The sequence below is a fragment of the Mirounga angustirostris genome, unplaced genomic scaffold (assembly GCF_029215605.1).
Source record: "Mirounga angustirostris isolate CCGP_5_RB_7025 unplaced genomic scaffold, mMirAng1.0.hap1 SCAF_7, whole genome shotgun sequence".
Classification (NCBI taxonomy): Eukaryota; Metazoa; Chordata; class Mammalia; order Carnivora; family Phocidae; genus Mirounga; species Mirounga angustirostris.
This window is the reverse complement of record NW_026991715.1, coordinates 95,925,333-95,941,051: the sequence shown is the minus strand read 5'-3', so window position 1 is coordinate 95,941,051 and position 15,719 is coordinate 95,925,333.

The window sequence follows — 15,719 nt, the reverse complement described above, 5'->3', positions numbered from 1 at the left end:
GGTATTTAAGGCAATAAGAACAAAAATGGTTTAGCTTAATTACATGCTTTCAACCCATTGGTTCTATTTAATAAGGTTCATCTCCTGAGACACTTTAATAAAGATGGAAAATAATCCTCTCTGAAAGGGACTGATATTTCCACAGAGACCAGAAATAAGACCAGTTCATCTCTGATAGCTGTGACCCCTGCATCTCCCTGGTAACCTCTTCATGCCTGCTCTGAACTACTGCTTCTCTCCTCTTTAAAATTCAGTGAACTCTCCCATTACTTTTGTGCAGCTCCATCTCCCAAAAGGGAAAGACAAAGAAGCAATTCCTCTTCCAGGCTCCTTTAAAAAATCGACCAGCCACTGGTTTAGATTTGCCAATAATGGTATGTCAAAGACCCAAAAGGAGGCTGCTAAGGTACCCTGTAAAAAAATTAAAATTAAGAAGAGAAATGTTCTACCTGGTCTCTTTTTCTCCCATTTCTTAGGGTGGGAGGAGTGGGAGAAGAGTGCAGGGGTTAAGAACACTGCCTTTTAAGCTAGGCTGAGTTGGCAACTCACTCTCCTGTTCCTTAGCTGTGTCTCCTTCAGCATACTGTTTTACCTCTCTATACCTTAGTCTCCTCATCTGCATAATGGGGAGAATAAAGTTACCTATAGTCTAGGGCTTTAGGGAGGAAGAAATAAGATAATAGATATAATGCATTTAGCACAGTACCTGGCCCAAAGTAAGTACTTAGGAAATATGCACAATTATACCTGAAAGAATCCCAGGCTCCTCTGTCCTTCAAGCCATCAATTATGAATGCAATTTCAACTTAGCATTCTAGGGAACTCCAAAACTGTTTATAGACATGATGACTGTTGGACCAAAACTGGGGCTTTCCCAAGTTGTTATTATCATTCTGGATCTCTCTGATTGCTTTCTTATGCTTTAAGAAGTCCAAGTCACATCTTGACATCCATAAGCAATCAAATGTAGATTTAAAAGGATGCATATGACATTAATATAACTTTCCCCAGATACATAGAGAGAAGAAAACATGTCCATCATTCAGAATGGGAGTCATGTGCCTAGGGTGTCTGCATCCCATCCATGGTGCAGAATATTTGCTGGAGTAACAACAAAGGATTCTACTAGTGTATGCATAGGTAAATTAAATCTCTAACTGGCTGGAACACCTTGAGAGAGAAGAAATAACAGGCACCACGTTATTCATGTCTGGCATTTATATTACATGTAGGCCCTATCTAGGCACCATTGTGGAACTCTATCAGGTGCAGTTTTTATATAATAAAGGTATTTTCTCAGACCTCACATGTCCCATCTGGGAGCTCTACTCCAGAAGAGATATCACATAAAGCTTGTTTAATGAGCACATCTAGGAGACAGAAGAAGGGGTATAAAAGGGCCCTTTTAGGAAGATTATTTTGTTGTTTAGGAAAATATTTTTATAAATATCTTTGGTGTGGAAGACCCTGTGGGCATAGCGTGGAAGGAGAGAGCTCTACAAAATAATGAGCAGAAATCTGAATATTGTTAGAAAAAAAAGAATAGGAAATGAGGAGAGTAATGAAGAGAGGAGGGCTACAGCAATATGTTAGAAGACATAATCCAAGGAAAAAGGGGACAAATAATAAATGCTCAGTGGCATAGTGGATAAGAAATTTATAAAGAACGTATTATCAAATATTTACTTTCAAATCATGTTTAACAGTAGAAATTGCCTCTATCATCACCATGAGTAAACTCTGTCTTGCACCTAGATACTACACGTATGTGGTTTTAAGGGTTCAAGAAGATGAGCTTATGTCAAGATCATGGTTGGGTAGAGAGGTGAGAAAATCCAAGACAAAGAAACATGAGTAAGACAGAATTCTGTAGAGCTAGAAACTCAAAGCCAGAGGTTACCTTAAGAACATAAATTCCCAGGAATTCACAGAAACCTTGGGTTGGGCCCTGGATTTCCCACAGGATGTGGGATAGAAGACTCTAGCCAATTTTATTTAAATCTCAGGGGACAGACTGTCCTGAATTGGCTCTGGTTTATACAAGGAATAATGGAAGTTACTGGACATATCTGGCCTGTATTGGAAGATACCAAGTGGATCTATGAACTGTAGTGCAGTGTCTTAAGGAAGACTCAGGCAAAATAAGATAAAATTTGAAAGAAACAAACTTATTCCATATACTTCCAGAAGGCAGAATCAGAGCAAATGCCCTAAATTTACAAATCATTTGCCTTAACATAAAAAAAAGAATTTTCTAAGAAAGGATTTCTCAACAACAGAGTGATTGGCTAATGAAAATGGTGAATTAGTTGCCTTTTCTCTTTGGAGGTTTCCTAATAGAGGATTTCTTTAATGAGTCAGATTGGATTAGATCACTTCTAAAGTCCTCCTCTAACTGTAATATTTACATGCTTACATTTTCACAAATACTTATTGGGTACCAAAACTGTACCTGATATTGTATTAGGCACTTAGATACTATAATGATCAAAATAACCCACCCAAGGGAAAAAACAGTTCATTGGATTCTATCATTCTATGACATATTTCTGCCTTTGTAGGCAACTAACAATACTGGGTGCCTACACAAGCCAGGTATATTATATAATTACCTTATCCAATCATCCCATCAAGACTAATTACTATTTACCATTTGGCAGGTGGAAAGTATAAAGTCTGAAAGGTTAGTAAGAACTTATTCAATATGGGACTTTGGATGATTAATTAAACTTTCTTTGCTTCCATTTCTTCATGGGTATAATAATAACATTCAATGCTTAGAGTTCTTGTGATGATCATAGTGAGTTAAAACATGTAAAGTGCTTAGTAATTCATTCAGTGATTATAATAGTTTTATAACTGTCATTATTGCATAGTATTCAATAATGGGTCTGAAAGTGGAACACAGGTCTGCCATTTTCAGGAGGTCTTGGCCTCACATAAATGGGCCAAGATGGAACAGTGTAGGGAGCTCAGTGTCCTTTTATTTCTCTTGACCAAGAAATCAAAAGCCATTAGAGCCCCTGGATAAGGAAGGACAGGCATCTGAATCTCCAAACTGAAATCATCTCATTTCAACTGTTACTAAAGTCAACAGTTCCCCAATGGGGAATTAGGTGGTTTGCAGGAATATCTGCTGAAGAGAATTTTAAAAATTCTAGAAAAAATATGAAAACATCTTCCTCTAAAAGCATTAGAGAGCAAACAAATTAAAGTGGAATTATTAGGCAAAGACCTGGGGGAAAACATACATTCAGAAAAGGGAGCCTACATTTAGTTCCACTTTAACCCAGAGGATATTTACCAATATTACTAATGCCTATATTAATGCAGAGGAAGTAGATAAGAGGCTAAGCAACACTTTTCACAGCATCATACAGGTTTAGGGAGATAAAAGTTGAAATCTGGGGCTTGCCAAACTTAGGGGTCCTAAGAAAACATGCTACATTAAGGACTAGAACCTGGAAGAACAAGATTCTAGAAATAATAAAGAAATCACATTCATATGAAATAGTTTTAATTTATCTGGGTGACCAAGAAAAATCTCAAGCCCTGAAATTTGATTCAGATGATCCTATGTTGCTAATGACCCCAGGTATTTCGAAAAAGCAAATGAGAACCCTTTACTGACAAAGATAAGAGCATGATAGCCATCAAATTATTTTTTAAAAAATTAATTTTCATATATAATAGACAGTACAGAATCAGTGATAACCAGGCTAACAGGAGATAAGACAATAGAAAAGAAAACCAGTAAAAATAACTTAAATAGACAAGTGCTCCAAATAGTGGAAATTCTAGACATAAGTTATGAAAACAATTAGCTTACTATTCTCACAAATACAAAAGCTGAACTTAATATTTTTATCAAAGAAGTAGAGATTATTAAATCTAGGTTTGCAGATATAGAGAATAACCAGAAATTCTAGAATTAAAAAGGGAATTCATTGGTTGGATTCAATAGTTTATTAAATAGACCTGAAGAAAGAATAAGTAAACTAGAAGAGAGATCAGAAGAAACTATTCAGGAAATATCATATGAAGAAAAATGTATATAAAACAGAGTAGATCAGGTAGGATCCCAGAAGATACAATGAAGAGGTCTAACATACCTGTAACTGGAGAACTGGAAGGAGAAAAGAGAAAATGGAAGAAGGGATGATGACTGAGAATGGTTCAAAATTGATGAAAATATTGACCTATTGATTTGAGATAACCTAATAAATCCCAAGCATAACATAAAAATAAACCCACACCTAAAAACATCATATTGAAATTTTTTAAAAGGAAATACTCTTAAAGTAGCTAAAGGAAAATGCAGATAACCTTCAAAGGAGTAACAATAAGAATGACAGCTGACTTTCCACATCAATAGTGAAAGAGAGCAGAGAGTGGAATGACAGCCTTTTATTAACTTTAAGAAAACAATTGTCAGCAAAAAATATTCTTCAATAATAAAAGTGAGAGAAGAATTCTGGGAATATAGCTGTAGTGGTGGCAACGGTGTTTTTTAATCTCTCTGAATCACCCTGTAAAAAATATCCAGAGCAAATAAGATCGAAAAACTAAGAGACCAAGAATAGTATCTACAACAAAAACAGAGACTACAGTATCTCCACCTCCCCAAACATAAGTGATTTGGATGAATCAGTGGACACCAGCTACAGGACATTTATGGTGTCAGCATGTATGGGAATGGCAGCAGAGGGAAGCAACATTTATTGTCCTGAAATAAGAACCACAAAATCCTTGACAGTTATTCTCTGAAAAGTGTAAGAGTGCAAACTGAGATTGAGAAGCCAAAACTGGGAGGAATTTTTTACATTGCTATTTACAGTAGAGGGCAAAGGATCTGTAAGAAGGTGTGAATGGCTGAAGCAGCCAGGGCCCTACAAATTCTCAAAACTAAACTGCTCAAGTTTTCTTCCAGCATGAAACCCTCTACTGTAGGAAAAGGGTTGGAAAAGAGTTGAAGATGAGTAGTACAGGGTCGGTAGGGGCAAAGAAAAGAGAAGAGCCAGATAAAAGTGGAGAAAGGGAAAAATGCCAGGAGGTCTCATAAAATATGAGGTCATATTTTTGTTTTTTTATTTTTTATTTTTTTAAAGACTTTATTTATTTATTGGACAGAGAGAAACAGAGCAAGAGAGGGAACACAAGCAGGGGGAGTGGGAGAGGGAGAAGCAGGCCTCCCACTGAGCAAGGAGCCCGATGTGGGGCTCGATCCAAGGACCTGGAATCATGACATGAGCTGAAGGCAGACGCTTAACCAACTGAGCCACCAGGCACCCCAAGGTCATATTTTTAAACAGTTTACAAAAACAACAGAAACTCTTGAGTAGCAAAGCTAGAAAAACTATTCAACCTCGTTCCTGAAAGCCCAATAACACTAATTTGATGCATAAAGAAAAGAAACGAAAAAGAGCCTTGTTCATTACCCACTGGAAAATATGATGAAAAAAAGAAAATGAGGGGCAGAGTAACATCTCTACAGACAATGAAACTACACCAGAAACAAAGATAAAGATTTTAACCCACAGATATAGAGTGCAAAGTAAGACTGCAAAGCTAAAAAGATTAAGAAGGGGTGCCCGGGTGGCTCAGTCATTAAGCGTCTGCCTTCAGCTCAGGTCATGATCCCAGAGTCCTGGGATCAAGCCCCACATCGGGCTCCCTGCTTGGCAGGAGGCCTTTTTCTCCCTCTCCCAGTCCCCCTGCTTGTGTTCCCTCTCTCGCTGTCTCTCTCTCTGAATAAATAAATAAAATCTTTAAAAAAAAATAAAGAGATTAAGAAAACTGACAAAGATATAAAAAAATAGCATACATCAGAAATCAAAAAACTCAGAAATGAAGTGACGGAATTCAAGAAAGAAAGAGAAAGAAAAGAAAAAGAAATGTATTTCAGAAATGAAGATTAAACTAGAAGGAACATAGGAAAAAACAAAATAAATTATGACTTAAAAGAAATAGAAAGTGAAAGGGAAAGAAAAAACTGAAATGAAGAGACTAAAATTAGCTGAGAGAAAATAAAAAATGAAGAAGGTAGGCAAAGATCTTTGAATACATAGTCTCTAAAAAAGTAAATCAAAGCAACAAGAACAAATACTGAATTATAATTCAATAAAAATTTTGTGGAATGTGAAAAAAAAATAAAACATGAAAGTACATATTGAAAGTACTCACTACTTGGCTAGAAAAATTAAGCCAGAACAACCAACACCAAATACATTCTAGAAAAAGCAACAGAACTTTATAGAAATGAAAAAAATCATTTGGCTATCCAGACACAATTACTAAGTCACTATAAAGAAAAAAAAATCATACAGCCATCTCATTTTTTAATAGCTATACTTTATGCCAGAGGACAATGATGTAACATATTTCAAATTCCCATGGAGGGAGAGGCGCCTGGGTGGCTCAGTCATTAAGTGTCTGCCTTAGGCTCAGGTCATGATCCCAGGGTCCTGGGATCAAGCCCCGCATCGGGCTCCCTGCTCAGTGGGAGGCCCACTTCTCCCTCTCCCACTCCCCCTGCTTGTGTTCCCTCTCTCACTGTGTCTCTCTCTGTCAAATAAATAAGTAAGATCTTAAAAAATAAAAATTAAAATAAAATAAAATTCCCATGGAGGGAAATGTGGGCTGATTATTTAGTTATTCACACTATCTTTCCAGAACAAAGGCCTAAACAAACCTTGAACATTAAGAATATTTATCTCATTAGCACTTTTGGAAAAAAGTATTAGATGAAAGGCTTCAGACAACCAAAGTGAGTTGTCTAACATAATATGAGAGTTACTGACATAATACAGTTAAACTTGATGGATAACCGCTCTTAGCAGAAAAAAAAGGCAACCAGGTATTATGTGCCTCCTGAGGAAAGGATTCAATACCCTATCTGAAGAGTCTTGCCAAATAATTGAATCTGTATGCAATAAATCCATTAACTATCAATTTGTGAGAAATAGCAGGAGAGAGGGAAATGTTGAGTCACACTCTAAGGATGCTGTCAGCAAAACTAAGTTTATGGGGAAATTCTATAGGACAAATCAGACAATTAAAAGAAGACATGGAGGGAAACGATAGGTTAAAATAATTGAAAATCTTCTTACATAATTACCATGTATATAGACTTTATTAGGATTCCAATTCAAACAAACTGGTAAAAAATTAAATACAGTCATTTTCAGACCATGAAAAACAGAGAATTTGCTACCAGTAGGTCTGCACTAAAGGACATACTAAAGGATGCCCTTAAAGCAGAAGGAAAGTGAAGTGCAGGAAGGAACAAGGAACAATTAAAATGGTAAATATGAGAATTAATCTAAATGAAATGACTAAGCAAAATAAAATTAACATGGTTGATATATATAAAAATCAATTGCATTTCTAAATTCAAGTGGCAGTTTGAAAACAAGCTTTATAAAAAGATACCATTCACAATAGATTAAAAAAAAAAACAAATTCATAGGAATGAATCTAAAATCCGTGAAAAACTTCCAATAGAGTATTATAAAATATAGTGATAGAAATGTTAAAAGTCCTAAATAGAGATATATCTTCATTATAAAGTAGAAGACTCATTATTACAAAAGTGTTCAATTCTCTCCAGATTGATTCTGTCTTCAAAAAATCCTAAAATCTTTTCTGTGGAATTTTTCAATATGATTTTAAAATGTAAATAGAAATCTAAGTATGCAAGAATAGCAAAGGCAATTTAAATAGGGAAAACAAGGTGGGGAGACTTGCTATATTGGATATCAAGATTTATTATAAAGTTACAATAATAAGGTAATATTTTATCAGTTTTCACAAACAATAATGCACAACAGAAGCAGATCTACACAATAGAGGGACACTTGAATATCCTAAAAATGTCACTGTAGAGAAGGAAAGGATGGTCTTTTCAATAAATAGTGCTGGGATAATTAGGTATGCATATGGGAAAAAATAAATTTGAATCCTATCTTAATACCATAAAAAAAGTCAATTCTAGGTGTATTACAGACCTAAATATGAAAAGCAATAATATTTTAGATTATAGTAGAGAATATTATCTTTATGACTTTAATTTGAGACAAAATTTCTAAATATGACATAAAAAAACACTAGCTTGATAAATTTGACCACATTCAAATTAAGAACATCATTTCTTCAAGATGTACTAGTAAGCAAATAAAAAGGCATGCCACAGAGTGTGAATAGATATTAGCAAACATAACCCAAAAGGAATTCATATTCAGAAGATGTAAAGAATTCTTATAAATTGATAAAAATAATACAGACAATCCAGCAGAAAAATAGACAAAGAAACAAAAGTCAAAAAAAAAAAAAAGGAAATGGAACAGAGACTCTAACAGATCCTTCAAAAGGGAGAAACTCTGGGGGTGCTTGAGTCAGTTGGGTATCAGACTCTTTACTTTGGCTCAGGTCATGGTCTCAGGGTCATGGGATTGAGCCCACATTGGGCTGCATGTTGGGCATGGAGCCTGCTTAAGATTCTGAAAGAAAAAGAAAGAAAGAAGAAAGAAAGAAACAAAGGGAGAGAGAGAGAGATAGGGAGGGAGGGAGGAATGAAGGAAGGAAGGAAGGAAGGAAGGAAGAAGGGAGGGAGGGAGGAAGGAAGGAAGGAAGGAAGGGAAAGAAAGAAGGAAATCCAAGTAATCATAAACATAAAGAAAGGTACACAATCTATCAATAATCAAGAAAAGGCAAATTAAAACCAAAATGAAATATTATCACACACCTAGTCAAATAGTTGAAACTTAAAAAGATGGACAATATTAAGTGTTGGTGAGGATGGAAAGTGATGGGAATTCTCATACACTGCTGATAGAATTATAAATTGGTACACTTTGGAAACACTTTTGCATTAGCTACTAAATTTGAAGCTAATCCATGCCTGTGACCCAGTAATTATAGGATTCATGCACATGTGCCCCAGAAGTAAAAAGCAAAAAGGTTCACAGCAGCTTTACCTGTCATGGTCCCAAACTGGGAATAACCCAACTGTCCATCACAAGTAGAATGGCTATATAAACTGTGGTATATTCATGCAATGGGACACTGAATGACAACAAACATGAGTGAATTACAGCTACATACAATGAAGTGGCTGAACCACCCAAATATAACATTGAAGAAAAGAAGCCATGCCCAAGAATACATACTATAGATTTCCATTTAAACAACATTCAAACCAGGAAAAAAAAAAACTACAGTATTTATATGGTGAAACTGAAGAAATGCAAATAAGTTATCACTACATAATTCAAATTACAGTTATATTTAGGTGGGGGGGGATGAAGTGTGATGGGAAAAGGGCACAGAGAGGGCCTATAAGGTCCTGATAAAGTTCTGTATCGTGCCCAGATTGGTATGACCTGGGTGCATACATTTCATAAGAATTCATTAAGCCGTATATTTATGGTTTATATATTTTCTCTGTCTGTTTTAAAAGAGGTTTTAAATGAAGATAGAAAATGAAGGCTCAACGATTTTAACGGAGTTTTCCAAGATGGGATACCCATCAACTTAAGACAGCCCTGGTCTCTCTGATCCCAAACCTATATTTTCAAGGACTATCTATAAGTTTGTTATTATCTAGTGGAGCACATCAGTTATACCTATAATACAAGAAATAAATAAACAGTGATATAAGAGAGGTAGAAAGAGAATCAAACCAAGCAAGCGATCATGTTCAGCTATTGGAGCAAGCTTCATAGATGTAATGTAACCTGTAATAAATCCAAAAGACCATGGCTTTTGAGATTCTAAAGTCTTCCAGGTCTAGATAGATGTGGTCATCCTGACCTAGAAAGAGATATGGTGCCAATGCTGTTTCTGGTAATCAGGACACACAGGCTCTCCAGCCCTCTCTGGAATGGAGAGGTCTCATTTCTAGAACAAGAGGCCTAAGGAACACCCATCTCAGACCTGAGTGCCCAAGTTCTTCACAGACAGGAAATAACTGCTAGGAGTCAACTTTGAGGGATGCACAGTCACAAACTTGTTCTCATTAAACAATAGCTTAATAAGTTTAATGAATGAATCCATAATGATTAAATTTCTCCTGCAATGTGCAGATGGGCTCAAAGAGCAAGAGAAAACACATGCAAATAACCATCTCTAGAGAATTGATCAAACCCTGTGGGACTAGAGGGAGGAGACTGGGAGCTTGATTCCATCTAAAAACAAATCTGCATGTCCCCATCCCAGCTCCCTTTCCACACCCCACTCTCAGCCTGATCCCCCACCCTAAACCTCACACTTCTTCACAGGAGCCCAAGCTTCTGCATCTTCCATCTGGCATACAGAGAAGTGACTCATAGCAATAAATATCAAGAAAAAAGGAGCCTTCATGAATAAAAGGGAAGGAGTGTGACTGGCATGAAGCACTCAACTCGCCTTCCTACAAAGTAAATAAATAAAGAATGCCAACAACTGAAAAGTGATGTGCCTCCGTTCCACACTCCCTGTCACATGCCGTGGTGTCTTCATTGCATCTGACAGCATGACAAGGCAGAGTCATTCACTAGTTCTTGTCTCTCTGGGAAGGCAGAGACTTGGGTAACTTTTAGAAACTTTCTCGATGTGCCCCCAAACTGGCACAGTTGGCATAGTTCCTGTGAAAAGAAACACCGGCTGGAAGTTGCACAATGCAGCTGAGGTGGAGGGTTCCATCTTGATTTTCCTCTAGTCATCAGATCTCTGTGTACTTCTCGTCTGCTTATATCTTGAGTAGCCTCTGCAGTTTTTTTCAAATTATAGAGCCTTTAAGAAGGGACAGTACTAGCAGATTTTGTGACAAGTCATGCAGACATGACCTAGACCCAGGGCCCACTCAGGAAGCAGTCTAGCAGGAGAGATGGCCACATTAATACATGAATGCCATTTAGAGGAATCAGTATTACAATGGAGGGAGATTAAAAAGTATGTGGGGGGATGAATAAATTCTACCTGGGAGAAAAGGGGAGGTATCCTAGAAGAGATGTCATCTGAAGTGGATTTTGAGGGATGATTTGGTATCTACAAAGAACATCTGGGAAGGACCACTCAGAGGCATAGAATATGTGAAGACAAGAGATACTAATACTAATCCTAATTTTAATCTCAATTCCAATTGGTATTGCTAATCCTAATATTCCATTTATTGAGGATTACCCTGAGTGAGGTACTGTAACAAGTTCTTCAACTGTTTCATTTAAATCCTATAAAAACTTTACAAAGTAGAAATTATTATTACCATCCCCATTTACAGATAATGGTGTGTGATTGAAGAATTAATACTGCTGGTACTTGAGGGAACCTAGATAGTGAAGCACATGTTCGGCCACTAAATTATCCTGTCCTTTGGGATGTAGGCACCCCAGCCAAGCATGGAGTTAAAATTCATAAGAAAGATAACTCAAAATTGTAATCTTTCTGCTTCTCATAGGACACCAAAGATACTAGAAGAGAGATATGTGAATGGCTCTTTAAATGGGCATCTGTACTTGTGAAGAAATTCTTCTTTATAGGGAAGAACCAAAGACAGGTGTTAGAAAACCATACTGGCCATGGATAGAGCAAACAGAGATAGGTTTACAAAATCTTAGAAAACTAGACCCTACAGGGTCAGATCAGTGGCAGCTGAAATGCTACTTTACAAAGCAGACAGGAATCTTCTTTAGCTTTTGAATATAACTACAAATAACTCCAAAAATGATTTAGGTAAACTCCCAGGTAAAAAGCAGTATGTTTGGGATATAGAGCTGTCATCAAGAACACCCACTTATACCTGGGCCCTAGGTAGCCTGGTCCCTACCTACCTGTCATATGGCCATGAAAAAATGAGTCTGGGGAAGGCAGGCTTCAGGGGATTCCAGAGGATAAGGTTGTATCTTCAATTTAGGATATTTATGTACAATCACTTGTTAATACTTAATAGCTATAACAATAACAGTAATAATATTTGCCATTGGTTATTGGGAACCGACAATATACTAAGCACAGCCTGCCTTGCTCACTGAACCTCCCACCAGTCCTATCGGTTTGTTTTACATGGTGCCCCAGTCAACATAAGTGGAGAAAAGGGGGCTCAAGCCCTGGGCTCCAGGACTCTGAATCCTACTCTCTTCACCTCCGTGTTACAGCAAAGTGTGAGAACAAAAAATGTGTCTTGGAGATAATCAACAGCCTTTGCCTGCAGGGATTCCAAAAAGCTGAGCTGGGAGCAAACAGAGACCTTACACAGATGCTAACCACATCTGTCACTTAGTGGGTGTCAGCACAGAGAGCATTTACTCTGCAGTCCATGGGGAAATGTGAATGGAATTCCTCATAGGATTCCCAACCTGTCTCCAAAGCATCTTGGAACAATAAGAGACTCTCCAGAGTGCTCTGCATGTCCAAGATCTTACAAGGGTATAAGCTGATTTAATCACACAAAGGTCACACTTGACTGCAGCCGAGAGATGCTCACAAGTTTGTCATTAGGCAGGAAGCAGCCAGATTTGCTCATGAAACTGTTCTTTGTAACAAAGGCTGGCAAAGAGAGGACCCATTTCTGGATTCCTAACAGAGAGATATTTACTTAACCCCTGGGGATGTTTTGAAAGAAGGAGAGCTTGGTTCCTCTGGCCCAGTCCCTGGGCCCATCTCCAGAAGGGAAAGATGTGAAGACAAAGCTGAACAGATCTCAGAGGAGACTCTAACTCCCCTAGACCTTGCATTAGGATGAATGGAAAGCTCTCCTCTCCATGGTAATCTCCTGTTGCCCCCAAAGATTATGGAAACAAGTTGTGACCCCTGAAGTCCCCTGAAAGAATCTCTTGAACCTCTGTGGTCCTGATTAGGGCCCGTTTCTCTGCATACCCAGAGTTACCCATGCTTATCTCTATCTGTATCAATCAGCAGCTCAGGCCATTAGTCGAACTGCTTGAATTCAAATCCCAACTCTGCCATTTACTATTATTTTCTACAAGTTGTTTTATAAGTCTGTGTCTCAGGCTCCTCATCTGTAAAACGGGGACAATAAAATCATGCACCTTGTAGGGCTGTTATGAGGATTAAATTATATAATGCATATAAAGTGCTTATTACATCAATATCTGGCACATTCAACACTCACTAAATATGAGCTACCATTATTTCTTATCACTTGTTACTGTCACCTTATATTTATGCACCTTTCTTTCCCACCCAACTGTGAACATCTTCAAGATAGGGTTCCTGTCTTTTATTCCTGTATCACCATCTAGTATAGAACTTAACATATGACAGGCACTCAACAAAGTTCCTCGAATTAAAGAGCACTTCATTCATTCATTCTTAGTGAAAGATAATACTAAATTTATTCAAAAAGTGCCCAAGGAAAAGAAATACGAAAATATGATAGCAATCCAGGGCAGGATACAATCCCCTTCTCTCCCCCATTATATGGGGACCAGACTAGGGAGGAAGCTTTCATTTTAAAAATATCAAGAAAGTCACACCATTGCCAACCTATGGTCAAGCCAGATGAAGGTTTTGATTTTAGAAGACTGTTTGTTTTTTTTTTTTTAAGATTTTATTTATTTATTTGACACAGAGAGAGTGGAGAGAGAGAGCATAAGCAGGGGGAGTGGCAGGCAGAGGGAGAGGCAGGCTCTGTGCTGAGCAAGGAGCCCGATGTGGGGCTCGATCCCAGGACCCCGGGATCATGACCTGAGCCGAAGGCAGACGCTTAACGACTGAGCCACCCAGGCGCCCCTAGAAGACTGTTTTTATACAGAAGTACTCCCAGTACTCTTACCTTATTACATAAAATAGAAACTTCTCATTTTTCCATAATACTTGAAAGACAAGAGGTTCCCTTCCTTTTAAGTCCCTCTCTGCCCATTGCCAAGGATGAAGGAATGGTTTGACTCATGAAATGGAAAACAGAGCAAAATCTGCAGGGCTCAGCCCCATCTGAGTTGGTTCCCTGGGACCTGTCCACATAGCATGAGTGTTCTCTGCATTTCCTGCCGTCCCAAGGAATGCAAACTCCCCGGAGCAGGGCTTCTCTTCCATAAATATGGGTGGGCACATAAGTTAAATTTCAGGTGGAAAGGGGGAAATGCATTCTCATAAGGCAACAAAGTTGAAATCTTTTTTTTTTTTTTTTTTAAGATTTGATTTGTTTATTTGACAGAGAGAGACAGCGAGAGCAGGAACACAAGCAGGGGAAGTGGGAGAGGGAGAAGCAGGCTTCCTGCTGAGCAGGGAGCCCGATGTGGGACTCGATCCCAGGACCCTGGGATCATGACCTGAGCCGAAGGTAGACGCTTAATGACTGAGCCACCCAGGCGCCCTAAAGTTGAAATCTTGATTTCTTTCTGCCTTCTACATTTATTTCCCCAAGAGGTTCCAAAGTCAAGTGGTGGGGAGACTGAAAACTGGCTTCTCTAAAACAACATACCCACCCTAGGAGGTAATACCTCCACCATTCAGTAATCCAAGGATAACTGTCGAGAGAATGGTGAGAAATTCTGAAGCTACTAAATGTAAGAAAAGTGAAATTTCAAGATAGATCTCCTTTGAAAACTAATTAGTGATATACAAAATTAATCTTCTAGCACTGACATCTATTCAAGGGCTATTCTATCAGTTAGGACCCCAGGGGTACACTCATTGAGAAAGGTTTATTTACAAAACAACTAACTGCAAAGTTGTGGATGGAATGTAGAAGAGTACTTCCAAGCCACCTTGTTCTTATCTTTCATTCCTTCTTTCCCACAACATGTAACATACCTGATAGGTGATGCTAGAAAATATAGCTTTGTCTACTTCCTTGTTTAATAGATACAGCTAGGTCTGCAGGGCAGACCCATTATTTATTAATCCCATAATTTGTGTGGCCAAGAATGACCAGCCTGCCTGAAAAGAGCAAGGCCCTCTGTGAGTAGCATAAGGAGGCAGAAAGAGAAGGAAGATCATACCTGGGGCCTGATGCAGCTAACTCACCCACTAGCATCAGGTGGCCCAGTGAATGTTCTTTATTCAATCAATTGAGTTAGCAGCACTTCCTTGGGAAGAATAGAGAATGTATGTGGAGATGGGGAGAAGGATGCAGTTTCTTCCCCTCTAGACTTAGGTAGAATTGTGGAGGGAGAGAAGATAAAGTTCCCTTCCCCATACAAAGGCCTTTTCTTAATTTAGGCTGCCCCAAACAAGCCTATGCCATTTGCAAATGACCTAACTGACCTAATCTGGAAAAGATCATTCACTGAAGTTAAAACTGATGCTGAGTTGTATATAGATGAGGGAGGATGTGTCTACACATAAGTGCACCTACTCTGTTGATGAATATAGCTTGAGAGAGAGAGCCTTGATGGAGAGAGCCAAGTCCTCATTTCCTATATTCACAGGAACACATAATAGGGACCATGAAGAAGACAGAAAAGAATTCTGAGCCTTACCTATCATTACAGTGGAATACAGCTCAGCAATACTCCCCCGCCCACTTAAGAGAAAACTATTCCACCCATCCCAGACACGTGTCACTTCATCTGAACCTAAAAGATCTCTGGGGAAATAACATCACAGTTGCACTTGAAAACTCTTCAAGGTCCTGATAGAAAGTTCTTCCAGTTGTCCTATCTCTCCCCCACCCCCACTGCAGTGGGAATTCATTTTCTTTCTACAGGTCATAGGACAGACTTTATTAAGTCATTCCTTAGCTTTGATTTCTGTCACTAGGTAACCACAATCCAGTGGGA